This window comes from Somniosus microcephalus, chromosome 9 (genome assembly GCF_052327205.1).
Source record: "Somniosus microcephalus isolate GS21.2 chromosome 9, FLI_Smic_1.0, whole genome shotgun sequence".
Classification (NCBI taxonomy): domain Eukaryota; kingdom Metazoa; phylum Chordata; class Chondrichthyes; order Squaliformes; family Somniosidae; genus Somniosus; species Somniosus microcephalus.
In genome coordinates, this window is record NC_140995.1 from 161106738 (window position 1) to 161126960 (window position 20223).

The 20223-nt window shown below is 47.2% G+C and overlaps 1 protein-coding gene across 1 annotated transcript in view; it reads right to left on the minus strand.

Moving 5' to 3' along the window:
* The window catches only part of mms22l (MMS22-like, DNA repair protein), a 313635-nt gene that overhangs the window by 244243 nt on the left and 49169 nt on the right, over positions 1–20223 (minus strand). The window lies entirely within an intron of this gene.

Genomic DNA, 20223 nt, shown 5'->3' on the forward strand with positions numbered 1-20223 from the left:
CTACTGGCTTACAGCACAGTAACTGTTGAAAGTGAAACTTGACAGCACATCAACTGAACAGAAATAATGAAATTCACCTCTTTAATAAAATTAATACAATATTGCTCAGCTGATGACTCAATAGGTAAATGTATCGCCTAATGTAATATCAAAACCAGAAGACTGATCGAGACTACGGGAGTAAAGAGCAACACCATTAATTAAACCATGGGAGTGATGCAGTTTATCAACAGCAACTTAATCCTGAGATTAGTTTTGCCTCTGGAAGACACTCCGGGCTCAGTTTATGTGGTTTAGTTAACTTTTCATCATCACTGTTTAAACAAGACTGAGATATCGGAATTGCATTTCAGCACAGAAGTTATGCTGTGAAGGATGCTGTTGAAGGTAGTTTAGTTCATTTATTGTTAGCAACAAAGACGAAAACCTACAGGCTAGCAGGACATCTCTCCTACTACATTCACTGCCATATATAGGACATCCAGTTTGTGTTGCAGGATATCAATGCATGCCACAAATGCCAGCTCAATGCAACACTCAAGATATAAATCACAAACTTGAAGGGCACTTGGCTCTGCTGAGAGATGTAAGGGAATAAGAGCATTTAATAGAGAGCTTTGTCACCACACCTGAGAAACAGAAACAGGCAGAGGGCAAGAAAGGACAAGTCCAGAGAGCCCACAAACAGGTAAGGAACTGAAACTGCCACTTCACTGGAACTAGATGAGGTTTTGCTCAGTACCATGCCTGGTAGGCAGGGTATTGAGTAGGTGGTAAATCCCACAGCACCAAGGGTATTTTAGTGAGGTTGATCAGTTACCAGACTTCAGCCAATTCAATTCACTCCACGTGATATCAAGAAACAGCTCCGTGTACTGGATACAACAAAGGCTATGGGCCCCGACAACATCCCGGCTGTAGTGCTGAAGACTTGAGTTCCAGAACTAGCTCCACCTCTAACCAAGCTGTTCCTGTACAGCTACAACACTGGCGTCCACCCGACAAAGTGGATAATTGCCCAGGTTTGTCCTGTCCACAAAAAGCAGGACAAATCCAATCCAGTCCATCAGCCTACTCTCAATGATAGCAAAATACTGCAGATGCTGGAAATCTGAAATAACAGAAAATGCTGGAAAAACTCAGCAGGCCAGGCAACATCCGTGGAGAGAAAATAGAGTCAACGTTAACCTACCTACTCTCAATCATCAGCAAAGTGATGGAAGGTGTTATTGACACGGCTATCAAGCAGCACTTACTCACCAATAACCTGCTCACTGATGCCCAGTTTGGGTTCTGCCAGGACCATTCAGCTCCCGACCTCATTACAGTCTTGGTCCAAACATGGACAAAAGAGCTGAATTCCAGAGGTGAGGCGAGAGTGACTGCCCTGGACATCAAGGCAGCATTTGACCGAGTGCGGCACCAAGGAGCCCTAGTAAAACTGGTCAATGGGAATCGGGGGTGGGGGGAAACTCTGTTGGAGGACATTCATCTCAGCCCCAGGACATCACTGCAGCAGTGTCTCAGGGCAGTGTCCGAGGCCCAACCATCTTCAGCTGCTTCATCAATGACCTTCCATCCAACATAAGGTCAGAAATGGGGATGTTCACCGATGATTGCACAGTGTTCAGTTCCATTCGCAACTCCTCAGATAATGAAGCAGTCCATGCCCGCATGCAGCAAAACCTAGACTACATCAGGCTTGGGCTGACAAGTGGCAAGTAACTTTTGCGCCACACAAGTGCCAGGCAATGACCATCTCCAACAAGAGAGTCTAACTACCTCCCCTTGACATTCAATGGCATTATCATCATCGAATCCCCCACCACCAACATCCTGGGGGTCACTATTGACCAGAAACTTAACTGGATGAGCCACATAAATACTGTGGCTACAAGAGCACGTCAGAGGCTGGGTATTCTGCAGCGAGTGACTCACCTCCTGACTCCCTAATGCCTTTCCACCACCAACAAGACACAAGTAAGGAGTGTGATGGAATACTCTCCACTTGCCTGGATGAGTGCAGCTCCCACAACACTCAAGAAGCTCAACACCATCCAGGATAAAGCAACCCGCTTGATTGGCACCCCATTGACCACCTTAAACACTCACTCCCTCCACCACCGGCGCACCATGGCTGCAGTGTGTACTATCTACAAGATGGACTGCAGCAACTCACCAAGGCTTCTTCGACAGCACCTCTCAAACCCGTGACCTCTACCACCTAGAAGGACAAAGGCAGCAGCCACATGGGAACACCACCACCTGCAAGGTTCCCTCCAAGTCTCACACCATCTTGACTTGGAAATATATTGCTGTTCCTTCATCGTCGCTGGGTCAAAATCCTGGAACTCCATACCTAACAGCACTGTGGGAGTACCTTCACCATAAGGACTGCAGCGGTTCAAGAAGGCGGATCACCACCACCTTCACAAGTGATGGGCAATAAATGTTGGCCTTGCCAGTGACGCCCACATCCCATGAACGAATAAATGTAAAAAAGGCGGGATATCAAGCAAGATTAGGTCAGTATGATTATGGGAGATCCAATCATTGAGTATATAGATAGCAAGATATACATACATGACAATCAGAACTGCCAGCTACGTTGCCTACTAGGTGCCAGAGCGACAGAGCTGAGCTCATGGATGGATGAACCTGTGATTGTAGTCTACATTAGAGTTGATGATTTAGAGAGATTTAGTCCAGTAGTCCTTCACACTAATTTCAGGGAGCTAGTGAGAAAGCTTAAGGGAAGAACCGCTGTAGTACCATTCTTTGAAATACTATCTTGTGCAGCAGCAGCAAGGAAGCCCGGGATAAGAGATATCAGCACATGGGTAAAACGTGGTGTAGGGGGCAAGGATTTCGATTCTTAGGGAACTGAGATACCTTCTGAGAAAAAGGAAGCCCGTATCAATTGGAGGGATTCCATTTAAACAGAAGAACTGAGGGGACGTTGAAGAAAAGGGTGTTTAAGCTAGCAAGCTGGGGCCGAAGGCTTGTACAAGGTACTGAGGAAGGATCCGATAGGGGGCAACAACGTTTTGCGTACACTGTCATACAGGACAGCAATGCTGAATCTTAGGAAATTGCAGCTAAAACTTGCAAGAAACAGAAAGTGAAGCAAAAATATCAAAGCTGTATCTAGGGTAATTCTTGGGAATGGATTAGAACTGACAGAAAGGTAGAAAGCCATATCAGAGTGGGAGGGGGAAGTACTGCGTAAGATGTCCCAGATCAGTGTTGTTTCTAATTTACATGATTTGGATTGAGAAGCTCAAGACAAAGTAATCACATTTTCAGATGATACTAAATTAGGAAGAAGGGTGGAGTTGAAAGAGGCAACTCAGAAATTACAGAATGAGTTGGACAAAATATGTATGTGGGCAGAAAAATGGCAGATGAAATTTAGTGTAGGCAAGTGTAAAGTATTGTGCATCGGAAGGAAAAATGGGCAACACATGTATTCCATGAACAGTTCTGAAATAGTTAATGATGAAGTTGAAAGAGATCTGGGAGGCTTAGTAGGCACAATGCTCAATATGACTAACCAATGCAAAGCAGCTATCAACAAAGCCTAGTGAAGTACATAACTAAAACAAACGACCAGTCAGAGAAAGTCAGTACCAAACTGTGTAGTGCTCTAGTCTGACTGCACCTCAAACACTGTGTCGAGTTTTGGTCGCCAAAACGTTCAAGTGTTAGAGACTGTGCAGGGAAGAATCACAAGGCTGATCTCTAGTGTAAAAGTTTTTTTGGATTTTCAGTTTGGAAAGGGGGTATCAGAGTGATGATCTTACAGAAGTATGCAAGTTAGTTAAAGCTAGGAGAAAGGTTAATTCGTAATATTGCTTTAAATTAAATTACGAGCAGAAGGGGACACAAATTCAACCTAGTAAAAAGATAAATTTAAGACGAATATCAAGAAGTTCTTCTTCATAACAGTGATCAACACGTGGAACGGACTTCCAGATCGAGCGGTGGAGACCAGAACCCTGGAAGCGTTCAATAAACAATTAGATACTGCAGTGGGCAAATTTCTGGATAAAAAACTCAAGTGCCAAATGGATTTCCTCATCTGTAATTATCTTGTGATATCATGTAGCAAGATAAAGGTAATTTCAGAGAATGGGATTAATCTAACGCGCTAGTATTTGCCTGTGGCGGGTGTCACTGTAATTTCTTTTATTAGTTCCTGAGATGTGGGCGTCGCTGGCAAGGCCAGCATTAATTCCCCTTGAGAAGGTGGAGGTGAGCAGCCTTCTTGAACTGCTGCAGTCCGTGCTGTGAAGGTACTCCCACAGTGCTGTTAGGGAGCGATTTTGACCCAGCGATGATGAAGGAACGGCAGTATATCTCCAAGTCATGATGGTGCGTGACTTGGAAGGCAACTTGGCGGTGATGGTGTTCCTATGCGCCTGCTACCCTTGTCCTTCGAGGTGGTAGAGGTTGCGGGTTTGGGAGGTGCTGTCGAAGAAGCCTTGGCGAGTTGCTGCAGTGCATCTTGTAGATGGTACACACTGCAGCCACGGTGCGCCAGTGGTGGAGGGAGTGAATGTTTAAGGTGGTGGATGGGGTGCCGATCAAGTGGGCTGCTTTGTCCTGGATGATGTCGAGTTTCTTGAGTGTTGTGGGAGCTGCACCCATCCAGACAAGTGGACAGTATTCCATCACACTCCTGACTTGTGCCTTGTAGATGGTGGAAAGGCTTTGGGGAGTCAGAAGGCGAGACACTTGCTGCAGAATATCCAGCCTCTGACCTGCTCTTGTTCCCACAGTATTTATGTGGCTGGTCCAGTTAAGTTTCTGGTCAATGGTGACCTCCAGGATATTGATACAGGGCGATTCGGCGATGATTATGCCATTGAATGTCAAGGGGCGGTGGTTAGACTCTCGCTTGTTGGAGATAGTCATTGCCTGGCACTTGTGTGGCGCAAATATTACTTGCCTCTTCTCAGCCCACGCCTTAAAGTCGTCCAGGTCTTGCTGCATGCGGGCATGGACTACTTCATTATCTGAGGAGTTGCGAATGGAACTGAACACTGTGCAGGCATCAGCGAACATCCCCATTTCTGACCTTATGATGGAGGGAAGGTCATTGATGAAGCAGCTGAAGATGGCTGGGCCTAGGACACTGCCCTGAGGAACTCCGGCAGAGATGTCCTGGGGCTGAGATAATTGACCTCCAAATACCACAATCATCTTCCTTTGTGCTAGGTATGACTCCAGCCAGTGGACAGTTTCACCCGATTCCCATTGACTTCAATTTTACTAGGGCTCCTTGATGCCACACTCGGTCAAATGCTGCCTTGATGTCAAGGGCAGTCACTCTCACCTCACCTCTGGAATTCAGCTCTATTGTCCATGTTTGGACTGAGGCTGTAATGCAGTCTGGAGCTGAGTGGTCCTGGCGGAACCCAAATGGAGCATCAGTGAGCAGATTATTGGTGAGTAAGTGCCGCTTGATAGCACTGTTGACAACATCTTCCATCACTTTTCTGATGATTGAGAGTAAACTGATGGGGCGGTAACTGGCTGGATTGGATTTGTCCTGCTTTTTGTGGACAGGACATACCTGGGCAATTTTCCACATTGTCGGGTAGATTCCAGTGCTGTAGCTGCACTGGAACAGCTTGGCTAGAGGCGCAGCTAGTTCTGGAGCACAAGTCTTCAGCACGACAGCCGGGATGTTGTCGGGGCCCACAGCCTTTGTTGTATTCAGCAATGCCATGAGTCAAACTATGATCTGAACTGTAATGATACTGCAACACAATTTGAACTGAAGTAAAAGGAATGAGTATGCTTTGCTTATGTTACAACTCTATATTCAATACTTTCTTTCCTCATTAATCCACTTGACTAAACACTTTCAAAATAAGCAATAATGAAATTTTACATTACAAGTATCAATATTGTAATATGCTTTAATCCTTATACCATCCCTTCAATCAAGGTCTGTGAGTCTCTCTCACCATCTTCTCCATAAAAGTCAATTTGAGCTAATTAATGCGGCAATTAAACTTTCTGATTATATCAGCAGATCGCCCACAGCATTGCTCACTGTGAATTGGATGATGCGCTGCTCCGCAACGAGAAAGTTGAACCATCTGTGGCTAACTAAGGAAGTTAAGGATGGTATCAAATTGAAGGAAAAGGCATACAATGTTGCAAAGATTAGTGGTAGGCCAGAGGATTGGGAAATTTTTAGAAACCAGCAAAGGATGACTAAAAAAAAAATAAAGAGGGAGAAGATAGATTATGAGAGTAAACTAGCTAAAAATATTAAAACAGACAGTAAGAGCTTCTACAGGTATATAAAAAGGAAGAGAGTAGCTAAAGTAAGCATTGGTCCCTTAGAGGATGAGACTGGGGAATTAATAATGGGAAACAGGGAAATGGCAGAGACTTTGAACAAATATCAGTCTTCACGGTAGAAGACACTAAAAGCATTCCAATAATAATTGATATTCAAGGGGCTATAGGGAGGGAGGAACTTAAAACAATCACTATCACTAGAGAAAAAGTACTAGGTGGACTAATGGCTGACAAGTCCCCTGGACCTGATAGACTGCATCCTAGGGTTTTAAAAGAAGTGGCTGCAGAGATAGTGGATGCGTTGGTTGTAATCTACCAAAATTCCCTGAATTCTGGAGAGGTCCCAGCGGATTAGAAAACCGCAAATGTAACTCCTCTATTCAAGAAAGGAGACAGAAAGCAGGAAATTATAGGCCAGTTAGCCTAACATCTGTTATTGGGAAAATGCTGGAATCCATTCTTAAGGAAGTAATAGCAGGACATTTAGAAAATCATAATACAATCAAGCAGAGTCAACATGGTTTTATGAAAGGGAAATTGTGTTTGACAAATTTACTAGAGTTCTTTGAGGAGGTAACGAGCAGGGTGAATAAACGGGAACCAGTAGATGTAATGTATTTGGATTTCCAGAAGGCATTCAATAAGGTGCCGCTTAAAAGGTTACTCCACAAGATAAGAGCTCACGGTGTTAGGGGTAATATATTAGGCTGGATAGAGGATTGGCTAACTGACAGAAAACAGGGTGTCGGAATAAATGGGTCATTTTCAGGTTGGCAAACTGTAACTGGTAGGGTGCCACAGGGATCAGTGCTGGGGCCTCAACTATTTACAATCTATATTAATGACTTGGATGAAGGGACCAAGTGTACTGTTGCCAAATTTGCTGCTGATACAAAGATAGGTAGGAAACATAGAAGATAGGAGCAGGAGTAGGCCATTCGGCCCCTCGAGCCTGCTCCGCCATTCAATGCGATCATGGCTGATCATCCAAATTCAGTGCCCGGTCCCTGCTTTCTCCCCATACCCCTTGATCCCTATAGCATTAAGAAATATATCCAACTCCTTCTTGAATATATTTAATGTATTGGCCTCTACTGCCTTCTGTGGTAGAGAATTCCACAGGTTCACCACTCTCTGGGTGTAGAAATTCCTCCTCATTTCTGTCCTAAATGGCCTACCCCTTATCCTTAGACTGTGACCCCTGGTTCTGGACTCCCCGACCATCGGGAACATCCTTCCTGCATCTAGTCTGTCCAGTCCTGTCAGAATTTTATAAGTTTCAATGAGATCCCCTCTCATTCTTCTAAACTCCAGCGAGTACAAGCCCAATCGACCCAATCTCTCCTCATACGTCATTCCTGCCATCCCAGGTATCAGCCTGGTGAATCTTCGCTGAACTCCTTCCATGGAAAGAACATCCTTCCTCAGATAAGGTGACCAAAACTGCACACAATACTCAAGATGTGGTCTCACCAAGGTCCTGTATAACTGCAGCAAGACATCCTTGTTCCTGTACTCAAACCCTCTCGCTACGAAGGCCAACATATCATTTGCCTTCTTAACCGCCTGCTGCACCTGCATGCTTACCTTCAGCGACTGGTGCACAAGGACACCCAGGTCTCGTTGCACTTCCCCTTCTCCCAATCTATTGCCATTCAGATAATAATCTGTCTTCCTGTTTTTGCCACCAAAGTGGATAACCTCACATTTATCCACGTTATCTTGCATCTGCCATGCTTTTGCCCAATCACCCAACCTGTCCAAATCATCCTGGAGTTTCTTGGCATCCTCCTCACAGCACACACGCCCACCCAGCTTTGTGTCGTCTGCAAACTTGGAGATATTACATCTAGTTCCCTTGTCTAGATCATTAATATATATTGTGAATAGCTGGGGTCCAAGGATCGATTCCTGCGGTACCCCACTAGTCACTGCCTGCCACTTGGAAAAGACCCATTTATTCCAACTCTTTGCTTTCTGTCTGCCAACCAGTTCTCTATCCAAGTCAATACCTTGCCCCCAATCCCATGTGCCTTAACTTTACATGCTAATCTCTTATGCGGGACCTTATCGAAAGCCTTCTGAAAGTCTAAATACATCACATCCACTGGTTCTCCCTTATCTATTTTACCAGTTACATCCTCAAAAAATTCCAGTAGATTATTCAAGCACAATTTACCTTTTGTAAATCCATGTTGACTTTGTCCGATCCTGTCACTGTTTTCCAAGTGCTCTGCTATTACATCTTTTATAATGGACTCTAGCATTTTCCCCACTACCGATGTCAGGCTTACCGGTCTGTAATTCCCCGTTTTCTCTCTACCACCTTTTCTCAATAGTGGGGTAACATTAGCTACCCTCCAATCCATGGGTACTGTTCCAGATTCCATCGAAGGTTGGAAGATGATCAGCAATGCATCTACTATTTCTAGGGCCACTTCCTTAGGTACCCTAGGATGTAGATTATCAGGCTCTGGGAATTTATCGGCCTTCAATCCCATCAATTTCCCTAACACCATTTCCCTACAAATACTGATTTCTTTCAGTTCCTCCCTTTCATCAGACCCTATGTTCCCCGACATCTCTGGGAGGTTATTTGTGTCCTCCTTTGGAAGACAGAACCAAAATATGTATTTAATTGGTCCGCCATTTCTTTGTTCCCCATTATAAATTCCCCTTATTCTGACTGCAAGGGACCTACGCTTGACTTCACCAATCTTTTTCTCTTCACATATCTATAAAAGCTTTTACAAGTTGTGAGGAGTACACAAAGGGCTCGATTTTAACTCAGGTGCGGGCTTTTGTCGTGTTATCCGAATTTCGTGTTTCCCACTTGAATCTAAATGGATGTGGGAGATTGATGCAATTTTAACTCAATTGGCCAAATGATTTCCAACGGGTGCGAAGCCTTTGCAAAGGTGTTTCTCATGACCGAAAGTCCCCTCCGATGATGTCATCATTGCTGCTGCATTTAAGGTCCACAGCAAGTCTTGCTTCTTCTGCAGGCTTCCAAGCTTTCTCCATTTGGTGTCAGAGGGACCTGCAGGAAAGATGACAAGCGGGAGGGCAAGAGCAGTTCCTCATTTCGACGAGGTGGCCCTGCAGGCATTGGTGGATGGGGCTAGGACCAACAGGGAGGTGCTCTTCCCTTCCTCAGGGAGGAAGAGGCCTCCCACTCATACTAAGGCAGTGTGGATGCAGGTGGCTGAGGAGGTCAACTCCTTGGGAGTCACCCGCAGAACCTGGATACGGTGCAGGAAAAGATTTCATGACCTTCAGCGCACTGGAAAAGTGAGTATGAATTTCCCATCACCCTCAATCTGATCCCCATTGCCTTTACTCACCAGCACTCAGCTTTAGCAATCTCTTCCTCCACATCCCACTTGACACTGACATCCATGCACCCTTACCCATTCCCTCTCTCTCTATGCTCACATTCACATAACTATTCCACCATGCAGCCCTCACACTCCCTATCACTCTGATGCTTTGAACACAACTGACAACACACAGGGAGGGCCCTTGATCTTGCAACCTCATTCCATCTTTATCTCCTTCTAAGTATCTATGCTATGCAATCTCTACACTCACTCCTTCATTCTCACTCAACCTCCACTTGTCTCCCTCATTGCAGGAAAAGAGAGCTCACAACAAAAGAGAGCGAGCCAAGACAGGAGGAGGGCCACCCTCAATAGCCCACCTGACCCCCTGGGAGGAGGCCATCCTGGAAATTATGGGCATTGAGAATGATTCGCGCATGGGGGACGGACAGGCGGGTGCAACACAGCAAGCTGGTGACAGAAAAGTTTCCCATCTCTCTCTTTGACATTGCATGAGTCGCTGATAATGATTGTGAAGCTGTAACAGATGCACTTATGAGCATCTGCAAAAAGCTATGTGCATGTAGCCTTTGCATCACATCTCTGACTCTTTCCTTTACTCCCCCACAGGACCATCACAAGAATCCATCCCCACTAGCCAGGAAGAAGAGGCTGAGCAGCCAGACTCCTCAGAGGAAGCTGCAACCTCTGAGGGCGCGTTACCAGAATTCAACGCACCCAGCACCAGCGCAGACACTCAACTCGGTGGGACCTTCGGAACATAGATTAGTGTTGTCACCTGGTGTATCACAGCTCACAAGAGAGCATCAGCAGATTGTGGAGACAGGGACAGCAGTGGAGAGTCCTAGTCGGAGGGCGCAGGACTCTGCCAGTTCGGCTCAGCAGCATGTCGACCCTCTGCCTCTGGGTCCATCCATAAGATCAGAGGTGATGGAACTCCAGCCACAGATGCAGGAGTCTCTGGCAGGTTTTGTCTCTAGGATCGCTGCAAGTGTGGAGCAAATGGAGGAGTCCATAGCGAACATGAGCAGGGCCTTTGTGGAGTCATTGGTGCATGAACGCATCACCACGGAAAGGATGGCTACCTCCGTGGAAACGCTTGCTACCTCCGTGGTAAGGCTGGCTACCATAGGGGAGAGGATGGCTACGGTGGAGGAGAGGAGGCCTACGGCCATGGAGGAGCTTAGTCGCCAGGGTATGGAAAACATGGTCATTGTTCAGAATAGAATGACATCTCTTGAGGAGCGATGGGCATCTATTGAACAGAGAAACCAGGCCTTCATGGAAGTCCTTCTGAGTAGGACTGCCATTGCAGATACGGGTCCCCATGGCCCCCCTGATGTACAGCAAGGTGCTCTCCAGCCACTTGCAGGCGCTGAGGGGGACTTGACCCATGAGAGGGAGGTTGGTGGCAGACCTCAAGGAAGTGGGGGTTCCTCTCCAAGCGCTCACACTTCCATGCCACTGCAGAGCCCTCGATCAGAGCCCCACCGGAGTCCACACCCAAGTGAGATAGGCGTCTCAACCCCTGCACGGCCGCAGGAGCAGCAGACTGTTGACGAGCCCTCACAGGCTCGGCACCCCAGAGGACGCTCGCCAAAGGTGTCAAGACAGGAGCAGCAGGAAAGTGAGCAAGGAGCCTCCACATCTGCTGAAGCCACAGGAGAAGCACTACGTAGGAGCACGCGTAAGGGGAACATAAAGCACAAGTAGTCACAAGGGTAGTCACTTGGGTGGAATTTTGTGTTTAGTGTAAAAATGCCATCACGTCGTAATTGTGCATAAAAATTCTGATGGCAAATGTTGCAGTTGTGGCGTCTGTCATTTCGCTATTGGGACTTCCACATTGAGGCCTTAGGAATACTTGCAACTGTCAGTGTGATAATAATAATAACTTCCGGGAAGTTATGTCATCACTTCCTGTGAACTGTGAACTATGAACTATGAACTGTGTACATACCTCACGTCCTGTCATATGTCACTTCCTGTTGGACTGGTATAAATACTGGTCTGTTCAGTATTGTAAGAGGCTTCTACCAGAGGCATGGTAAAGACCTCTCGTATATAGTGTGTTTATAAGTTACTTAAAGCTTACTTTAAAGTTACTTGATGGTAAGACTCCTTTTTCTTACATCAATTTAAGTAACTTAATATTTACACTCACAAATACTAGACCTTCGGACAAACTCGGAGTTAAGGATCCAGGGAACCACCCATCATGGAGAGAATCCGTAGACCTATTCGTCTGGACTTGGACCCGAATACACCAGCAGCTGGCAGGGTATGGAAGCATTGGTACCGTACTTTTGAGAATTTTCTGGATGAATGTGAAGCGGATGCTCCTGCTAGATTGAGGATACTTATCAATTATGTGACCCCAAAAGTGTTCGAATATGTTGATGAATGGGATAATTACGATGAGGTGATTTGGGCACTTAAGAAACTGTATGCCAAGACCCCAAATGAGGTCTATGCTAGACATCTACTGGCCACAGCCCAACAAGGGCCAGGGGAATCAATTGACGAATTCCTGCAAGAACTTCGCAGGCTCAGCATAGATTGTAACTTTCAGGCAGCCTCAGCTGAGCTGTACCGCCAAGAAATGATTCGTGATGCTTTCATCTGCGGGATTGCCTCTCCATTTATACGCCAGCGTCTACTAGAAAGTAAAACACTTGAGCTACAAAAAGCTTTTGACCTAGCTTGTTCTCTGGATTTGGCAAAGAGAAATGCAGACCTCTATCAGCTGCCCAGATCTCGATCTGCTGCTGTAGCTGCAACCAGACGATTCAAGTGGCCTCAGGTGAACCCTATCATGGAGGAATCTAATTCTGATAATTCTGATGAAGAAGAGGATGACCCCACTTTAGCAGCCTCTTGGCAATCTAGGAAGGAGTGCTTCTTTTGTGGAGATGCTTTTCACCCTAGGAAAACCTGCCCTGCTCGCAATGCAATCTGCAGTTATTGCAAAAAAAAAGGACACTTTGCTAAAGTTTGCCTATCAAGGGCCTCTACGAGGGCCAATCCAGCTAAGGCCTGCCGAACTGCCCCAATTAGGGCCTATCAAGATGCTCCAGCTAGGACCTATCAAGCTTCCTCTCGAGCTCTCTCCCGAAGAAGCACACCGAGAGTTTTAGCCACTCTCTGTGCAACGACACCAATTACAGCTGCTTGCCCACAGAACCTGTCTCATGCAGCCACAAAAATTTCAATTAAAGGGCATCCCTTAGATGCCTTAATTGACTCAGGAAGTACTGATAGTTTCATTAAGGAACAGATTGTTGCGAAATTGAAACTACATGTCTTCCCATCGGACCAGGCAATTGCGATGGCTCAGTCATCACTTAATACCAGAATCTCCGGCTTTTGTGTTGTTGATATGACACTTCATGGCCGTATGTATCCCTCCACCTGACTTTCGGTGCTCAAGGACTTATGTAGTGATCTCTTCTTAGGGCTGGACTTCCAAAAACAGCATAAGAAACTCACCATTGAGTTTGGTGGATCCAAACCCGGACTTACTATTTCTAATATACCGTCTAAATTACCGTTTTGTGCATTGTCAGCAGCTTCACTTGATGAACCCTCATTATTTGCCAGTATTCCGCCTCAATGCAAACCAATAATAACGAAATCACGGCGCTTTAATCAGGAAGACCAATCTTTTATTGCGGCTGAAATCTCTCGACTTCTAGCAGAGGATATCAGCGAACCATGTTCGTCGCCCTGGCGGGCTCAAGTCGTCATTGTCAAGAACCCTCTAAAACCTCACAAACAGCGACTATGCATCGATTATTCGCAAACCATCAATCAATATACCAACTTGGACGCCTACCCATTGCCACGCATTGATGATATGGTTAATAAACTGGCCGAATACAAAGTGTTCTCAACTTACGATTTAAAAAGTGCCTATCATCAGGTACCCTTGAAGGTCTCAGATAAGCAGTACACGGCCTTTGAGGCTAATGGACAGCTGTACCAATTTCGTCGCCTCCCATTCGGGGTTACTAATGGAGTGGCTGTCTTCCAACGGGCAATGGATGGCCTGGTTAAGCAGGAAAACCTAAGGGACACTTTTCCCTATCTTGATAACATTACCATTGCAGGTCACGATCAACAGGAACACGACGCCAACCTCCAAAAATTTCGGGATGCCCTCCATCGCCGTAATTTGACCCTGAATGAATCCAAATCTGTTGAGTCGCAACCGACCATCAACATCCTTGGCTACTGCGTAGGCAATGGTATCATTAAGCCAGACCCAGAAAGACTTCGCCCGCTCCAAGAGCTCCCGTCACCTAAGAATCTGGCTTCTTTACGTCGGGCTCTCGGTCTGTTTGCATACTACGCTAAATGGATTCCTCATTTTTCAGACAAAATCCAACCCTTGCTGCATGCTAGATCATTTCCACTGGGAACAGCGGCTGTTGCAGCCTTTAACCTTCTCAAAAAACAGTTGGAGAAAGCGGCTCTTCACTCCATCAATGAGAATCTCCCTTTCGTGGTTGAATGTGATGCCTCGGAGGTGGCGATCTCGGCTACTCTGAATCAGGAAGGTCGTCCTGTAGCATTTATGTCCAGGACCTTACAAGGTGCCGAGCTACATTATCCTCCGGTTGAGAAAGAAGCCACAGCCATCATAGAGGCAGTACGGAAGTGGAACCATTTTCTAGCTCGCCAGCACTTTACATTGATCACGGACCAACGATCAGTCGCCTTCATGCTCGATAATCGAAAACGAACCAAAATTAATAATAATAAAATACAACTTTGGAGGATGGAACTGGCCTCTTTTGGTTATACCATTCTCTATCGGCCTGGCAAGGAGAATGTGGCCCCGGACACCCTCACACGGGCATTCTGCTCCACTATGTCATCCTCTACTCTCATGGATGTCCACAATGGATTGTGTCATCCTGGCGTTACGCGCATGCTACATTTCGTACGATCACGGAATCTCCCTTTTTCCACTGGAGATGTAAAGAAAATATGCTCAGAATGCCGGCTTTGTGCGGAATTAAAACCTCAGTTCTTCCACCCCTCAGATGGTATACTCATACATGCAACCCAACCGATGCAACGACTTAGCATCGATTTTAAGGGCCCAGTGCCCTCTTCAACTCGGAACACATATTTGCTCACCATGATCGACGAATATTCACGTTTTCCGTTTGCCTTCCCCTGCTCCAATATGCTGGCGTCCACAGTAATCTGCTGCCTTGAGCAGGTATTTTCTCTCTGTGGCATGCCGGCTTATATTCACTCAGATCGGGGTCCATCCTTTATGTCAAGGGAACTCAAGGACTACCTCTCAGAACGGGGAATTGCTACAAGCAAAACAACACCATACCATCCCATCGGAAATGGGCAGGTAGAGAGGTATAACGGTATCATCTGGAATTCCGTACGTCTCGCTTTAAGATCTCGGGGCCTACCAGACCAGCAATGGGAAACAGTGCTTCCGGATGCATTGCACTCTATACGGTCCCTGCTTTCTACAGCCACAAATACTACACCTCATGAGCGGTTCTTTGGATTCCAGCGTCGCTCATCTCATGGGACATCACTCCCGTCATGGCTAACTACTCCTGGACCTGTATTACTCCGAAGATACGTTCGGACGTCTAAAAATGACCCTCTCGTAGACGCGGTCGAACTAACCGATGCCAACCCCACCTATGCAAACATACGATATTCCGACGGCCGAGAATCTACCGTATCATTACAGGATCTGGCTCCCTGCCCACCAGGACCTAGTGGGACATCGGGTGATGGCTTTTCACCAGGAAACTCTTGGGACCTATCGGGTACCCCTCTCCAGGATCCTGATCGGACACCAACTAGCTTGGTGCCGGTAGAACCCCGTACTCAAGGTTGCGACCCTCCCAGTACCGTGCATGAAAGTACTGATCCGCCACAGACCAGCTCTGCACCTCCCTCTGAACAGAGGCAGTCCGACTTTGAACCTATTGGGGCTCGTACTCAAAGCCATGATCTCCCCGACCCTTCACAGGGCAATCCAGGCCACACAGACTCTGACCAATGGCCAACCGCATGTAAGCGGACCAGCGACCCTCTACGACGGGAATCCAAACGGGTGCGACTCTTCCTTGTTCGGCGGCTGCGGACCAAAAGGTAGACCACAGCCTCCTAATCCTGCAGGAGGGAAGAATGTGATAATAATAATAACTTCTGGGAAGTTATGTCATCACTTCCTGTGAACTGTGAACTATGAACTGTGTACATACCTCACTTCCTGTCATATGTCACTTCCTGTTGGACTGGTATAAATACTGGTCTGTTCAGTATTGTAAGAGGCTTCTACCAGAGGCATGGTAAAGACCTCTCTTGTATATAGTGTGTTTATAAGTTACTTAAAGCTTACTTTAAAGTTACTTGATGGTAAGACTCCTTTTTCTTACATCAGTCAGTATGGTGGTCAGAGTGCTAGGAATCCTCTGGTTCTTGGCCACTGTCAATGCTCTGCTAAGAAGCTGCGAGGCAAAAGTGTTTGATTGACTAGGCTAAACAAATCTGGCCAGGATGAGTGCGTTCCTTGCACCCCGGCCAGCAATGTTCTCGCGTAATGCTGCTGCTGGTTGATGGGCCTCTGCAGGATGTTCGTTTTCGCCCTCCTCGGAGGAGGAGGATATGTGAGGAGCCACTTGGTCCTCAGCAATCTGCAAGCCACGACGCTGTGCCATGTTGTGAAGTGCACGGCAAACCACAACGATTCTGGAGACCCTGGCTGCTGAGTACTGCAGGGCTCCACCTGATCTATCCAGGCATCTGAAGCGCATCTTCAGCAAACCGATGGTTTGCTCGATAATGGATCTGGTGGAAATGTGGCTGGAGTTGTAGCGCTCCTCCGCTTCGTTGGCTGGCCTCCTCAACGGCGTCCTTAGCCACATCCTCAGGGGATAGCCCTTGTCTCCAAGTAGCCATCCGTTAAGTTGGTCTGGCGGACTGAATAGCGGAGGCACACTAGACTGGCGCAGTATGAAGGAGTCATGGCAACTGTCAGGGTACATGGCACAAACATGCAAAATTTCCTTCTTGTGGTCACACACCAGCTGAACGTTGAAGGAGTGGAAGCCCTTGCAGTTGACAAAAATACCTGGATTGCGATGGGGTGCCCTAAGGGCCACATGTGCGCAGTCAACGACGCCCTGCACCCTTGGAAAGCCTGCCAGGCGAGCTAATCCAACCGCTCATGCCGTGACACTTGCTCGATCCTTGGTGAAATGGATGTGATTGTGCGCGAGGGCAAAGAGGGCATCGGTTACCTGCGTGATGCAAGTGTGTGCGGCCGCCTGGGAGATGCCGCTGATGTCTGCTGCTGATCCCTGGAATGAGCCTGAGGCAAAAAAGTTGAGTGCGGTGGTGACTTTGACGGCCAATGGTAATGCTTGTCCACCTGGTCCTCTGGGCAGCAGGTCTTGCTGTAGCATTGCGCAGATGTCAGTCACTATCTCTCGCGAAAGTCGGAGCCGCCTTTGGCACTGCTGCTCAGACATGTTGAGATAGCTGACCCTGTGTCTGTAGACCCTGTTTGGGGGGTATCTCCTGCGCTAATGGGCTTCCAGGCGATGGCCGCTTCTGGCCTGTGCAACCTCAGGTGGGTGAGCAGCAGCCTGGCGCTCCTGCTGCTGCTGCTGTTTTTCCTGGTTCTGCTGCTGCCGCGGCTGGTGCTCGAGCTCCTCTAATGCCCAGATGGGAAGGAAATAAATGGCTCCCATGCTTCTGGTATATGCCTCCGTTGAGGAAGCGCTGAGTGAAGGTGGCGAGAGGGGTTTCCCAGGTCACACTGGATATGGGTGTGATGCTCCAACCTTCCACAGGTGTGGTTAAGCCTTCTAAAAGTTGCCCCAGACCTGAGACCACTAAGTCCTGCCACCTGCAAATCATGGCTGATCAAATCTCTTTAATGGTTGACCTGCAGTTGATGGTCAACAATCCAATAGTGCTCCCGCCAGGTTTCACATTCGTGTTTCCCACCAGGCGTGTTTTACGTGGGAAAAGGGTTAAATTCGCAAGGGCCTTTCAAAATAGGAGTAGAGAGGCCATTTAGTGGTAATTGAGGGCCTTAAAGACCAGTCCCGCCTGTTGGATGCGGGGTGGAGTCGGGACCATCAGACACGCCTGAGTTAAAGTTGCTCGGAGTCGTGAACCAGGCGGAGGGGGGGTCCCGCCCGCCAGTTTTTGCGATTTTAACCCCCCGCACGCCTCCAAGCCCGACTCCACGGCTCAATGAAAATCAAGCCCAAAAAGTCTGCAAAGGGATATAGATAGGTTAAGTGAGCGGGCAAAAATTTGGCAGATGGAATATAATGTGGGAAAATGTGAGCTTATCCACTTTGGTAGGAAGAATAAAAAAGCAAAATATTATTTAAATGAAGAGAGACTACAGAATGCTGTGATACAGAGGCATCTGGGGGTCCTTGTACATGAAACACAAAAAGTTAGCATGCAGGTATAGCAAGTAATTAGGAAGGCAAATGGAATGTTGGCCTTTACTGCAAGGGGGATGGAGTATAAAAGTAGGGAATTTTTGCTACAACTGTACAGGGCGTTGGTGAGATCACACCTGAAGTACTGCATACAGTTTTGGTCTCCTTATTTAAGGATGGATATACTTGCATTGGAGGCAGTTCAGAGAAGGTTCACTAGGTTGATTCCTGAGATGAAGGCGTTGTCTTATGAGGAAAGGTTGAGCAGGTTGGGCCTATACTCATTGGAGTTTAGAAGAATGAGAGGTGATCTTATTGAAACATAAGATTCTGAGGGGCTTGACAGGGTAGATGCAGGGAGGATGTTTCCCCTCGTGGGGGAATCTAGAACTAGGGGGCACAGTTTCAGAATAAGGGGTCGCCCATTTAAAACGGAGTTGAGGAGGAATTTCTTCTCTCAAAGGGTCGTGAATCTTTGGAATTCTCTACCCCAGAGAGCTGTGGAGGCTGAGTCATTGAATATATTTAAGGTGGAGGTAGACAGATTTTTGAAAAACAGGGGAGTCAAGGGTTATGGGGAGCAGGCAGGAAAGTGGAGTTGAGGCCAAGATCAGATCAGCCATGATCTTATTGAATGGCGGAGCAGGCCCGAGGGGCCGAATGGCCTATTCCTGCTCCTATTTCTTATGTTCTTAACAACAGAGGCATTATGAATAAAGAGCAATGACAAAATTGTTATAGGAAGTGCTTGCTATACATGACTATTAATATATGTATATAATAATTTCAATAAAAACAGTGTAACTATTGTGCATTTCCTGTCCATCGCCCTTCTCGATTTCCTGCCATCAGACATCAAGGCCGTGAAATCCAGCCCGTTAGCGCCAGCTGATAAGGCCGGTTTCGGTGAAAAAATGGCAGCCACTTCGTTTCCGCCCACTTCCGGCGCAGAACACGGCAGCCGCCATTTTGAGCAGGTCGGCTGCCGTTACCTGTGCTTTCTGCAAATATAGAAATTAGTCAGGTCATGACATCAACCAGCGTGCAATGCTGAATTCATGCACGGCCTGATATTTTGGATGTCGCCGCTCCTTTTAACGCCCTCTCCAAAGCACGTGTTCAGCTGTACGACGGACCCCCAACCAGTGCTTCTTAAAGAGGCACACGCAACTTTGAATAATTTCGCTTTTGTACTGGCTTCTTTACACTTTATTGGAGTACTGGCTTGATGTAAACCATTTAAAAAGTTGTTAAAGTGTGAAGGAAGTGCAGGGAGTGCTGCTGGATGTTTGCAAGGCTTTGCCTCTTAAAGGAAGGCCTCTGAGAACACCACATGCTCCCAGTCCTGGAGGCTCTAGTTGCAGTCCCCCTTGGGCTGCAGCAAGACATGGAGATGGAGCAGAGGCAGTAAAGGGGACAAGCTGCTCGCAGAGGGAGGAGATGGAGGAAGAGAAAGAAGAAGAGGAGGAAGCGGAAGGAACTAGGCAACCCAGACAGCCCCTTTCTGGCCGGGCTATCCGGGATCGAATAATCCGCCTGCGGTACCAGTGAACACAACCCCAATTCCCCTTTCAACATTTGTCCCATACTTTACCTTCCCTCTGTTACTGACCATCACAGTGTCTTCTTGGCCACAGTGCTGAAATAGAAGCCACCGCAAAGCTTTTGAAGATGCATTCGCTGACCTTGTCCACTCGTCTGAGGTCATGAAACTTCTTGGGGCACTGGAGCCAGGTCCTGGGGGCTACACTGCTGGCAGTGACTGCCTCGGCGATCTGGTCCCACATTCTTCTTTCTTGAGGGCCTACTGGTCACCCCTTGGGTAGAGGACCTCTCTTCCAGTGTTCACCCCCCTGCACAAAGTTAGAGTGCTGCTTCCAAGACCCTAGGTGTCCTTTCATTGGCCTGTTGAGCCATTTGGGTTCGTGCTAAAGCATTTTTAACATTTTTCATCAGCAGAAGGCAGCTCACCTTTAAGAGGTGCAGACTGTCTTTAAGAGGCGCAGGTAAAGCTAGCCTTGCGCGATCATCGAGAACTTGGGCCCCCTGCTGAGCGCACAGCCTGTCAGCAGTATGTTATGTTCAGCTCTGGGCTGTGCGCTACAATCATT